The 2,459-nt window shown below is 65.6% G+C and overlaps 1 pseudogene; it reads right to left on the reverse strand.

Annotated features, from left to right (window-relative positions):
* Positions 1–290: 290 nt before the first annotated feature.
* LOC114041562 lies at positions 291–1,301 on the reverse strand (annotated as a pseudogene).
* Positions 1,302–2,459: the final 1,158 nt, after the last annotated feature.

Consider the following 2,459-nt stretch of genomic DNA (forward strand, 5'->3'; position numbering starts at 1 on the left):
AGAACAGGAAACACCTTGACAGAAAGTCCTTCAGCTGCCATGGAGACCAGCTAGTGAAGGCCAAGCCCTCCACTTTGCGGAAGAGAAATCTGAGGCCCAGACTAGGACAGGGACAGGTACCCCAATGATCTCTTAGGATTATCTAATCCAATTCCTTTATTTTTACAGATGAGAAAACTACGGCCCAGGGCAGGGGAGGGACGTGGCCAAGAGCATACAAAAGACTGATGCTTCCCTTAAATTAAATTCAAAGAGACCTTGGGGTGCCCAGTCCCAGGAAGGAATCACAATCAGTTCAGCAAGTCTTTATTCGGCAGCTGTGGTGTGCCAGGCACAGTCGGGGTGGGGCAGGGGGATACACAGAGGCATAAGGCCCCAGTAATAAATGGTTCCTCCATGGAGCTGGTCCGTCCTTTCAAAGTACTTCCTGTCTGTCTCTTTACCTTCACAGTATTGGGGAAAGACAGGGAGGACTGGTATCGGGTGCCCCCATTTTCCAGAGGGAGAACTGTGAGACCCAGGGCACAGCACTACCTCGTCCAAAGTCACAGGACAAGAGAGTGGCGGAGCCGGGTTAGACCCCTTGAGGCTCTGAGGCTGGGGTGGATGGAGGGAGCTCTCCATCTCATCGGGGTCAGTGAGGTGAGGCTTTCCGCTTTAGTGTCCACAGATGTGCTGAGCCAGCTCTCGGGCATCCAGAAAGCGGTGTGGGCAGAGGGGACAAGCGTGGGCACGGCTGCCTCTGGTACAGTGGGTGAGCCGGTGTTGGCACAGGCTGCCGGACCGTTTGAAGGTCTTGGCACACACCCCACAGACATAGGGTCGCAGGTCCGAGTGTGAGATTCCATGCGGCTTCAAGTAAAGGGGGCTCTTAAAGACCTGGAAGCATCCTGGGCAGTGGGAGCCCTGGGCAGCGGGAGCCCTGGGCTGGGGCCCCCATCCCCCTGCTGCCTCCCCTTGGGGGGCCCCCAGCTTCCTCTGGGGCAGGGGACACCACTGCCATCAATCTGCAGGTGGTGGCCTAGCCGTGGGGGTGGCCGGGGAGCCAGGGGTCCAGGGGAGGCAGACAGGGCTCCATGGTGTCCCAAGGAGGAGAGGTTCACAGCCAGAGGACAGGAGGTGCGGCTGGAGACTGGGGGAAAGGTGGGGGAGAAACTCAGGCTCTGTCCCCCAGAAAACTCCCTGCACACCCCTCGTGCTGAGCCTTCCCCTCTACTCCTCTGCGGGGCCTCCTCCGCCCTGGCTCCGCCCCGCTGCCCCCCCATACCAGGGTGTCCAAAGCCCCCCTCTCCCTCCGCCATTCAGGTCTGCCCTCGGGAGCCCCCTACCCCCAGTTCTGCGGGCAGGGCCTGGTCCTCCGATGGGAATCCCCTTCTCTCTCCCCGGGGGTCCCCATCCCCACGAGGAACTGTGCACCCCCTTCCTCTTGCAGCACCCCCCAACTCATAGCTGTGACCGCGGGCCGGGGGTCCCGGGGTGCAGGGCCCAGGGCTGGCCGAGCTCGCCGGGGCGGGGAGCGGACGTCGCCACGCCCTTACTTCTCCCAAGGTCGTGGGGTCCCCCTCCAGCAGCACCCACGGAGCTCTGCGGCCCGCACGCAGCCGGGGGGGGGGGCTGGTGACACGGGCATCTCGTGGGTGCTCCCCCCCCCGACCCTGCCTCCTCTCTCCGCCCACCCCCCACGTGCACGCCCACAGTCACGATCACTACCACACGTGCACACGCCTCAGGGGCGCCCCCGCCCGGCCCCACCCCGCTCGGTATAAGCGGCTCGGGGGAGGGACGCGCTGCGCGCTCCCCGCAAACGGCTCCGGCTGGAAACAAGGCTCCTAGAGGCGGAGGCGGAGGTCCGCGCGGGTTCGGGTCCGCGCGCAAGGCGGGGCGGGGGGGAGAGGAGGAAGGCCGAGGCCTGGGCGGGCTCCCCTCCCCCTCCTCGTCCCATTCTCTGCACGGGGAGCCAGGATGGTGCCCACTTGCCCCGAGGCCAGGGTTCACGCCGAAGGCTGGGCCAAAGGGTGCTTGGAGATCCCCATCCTAAGTTAGGGCCATCGCTTTACCCCCGGGGAGACCGAGGCCAAGGGAGAGGCGGGGCCACGAGATGGAGGGGCATCTACGGGAGGTGGAGGCACGAAGGAGCCGCTGGAGGGGCGCCACGGGGCACGGAGTCAGGGAGACCCGAGTTCAAATCCGCCTCTGGGCAAGTCACTGCAACTCCGTCCGCCTCAGCTTCCTCCGCTGTAAAATGGGGCTAAGAGCACCCCCCTGCCTCGGCTGTTGTGGGGGTCCCGGCACTCAGGCAGAGCGACCCCCCGGCCTCTGGCTTCGCTCTCTCCTCGCGGGGCTCCCCCACTTCCAGCCTCTCCGGCGCCATCCGCCGCCCCCGGCGCCCCCCCCCCCCGCCCCGGGCGGGGCCCCCCCCCCGAGGCCCCCCCCCCCCATCTCTCTGCCCTCCCGTTAGC

This window comes from Vombatus ursinus, unplaced genomic scaffold (genome assembly GCF_900497805.2).
Source record: "Vombatus ursinus unplaced genomic scaffold, bare-nosed wombat genome assembly UNPS02014175.1, whole genome shotgun sequence".
In the NCBI taxonomy this organism is placed as follows: domain Eukaryota; kingdom Metazoa; phylum Chordata; class Mammalia; order Diprotodontia; family Vombatidae; genus Vombatus; species Vombatus ursinus.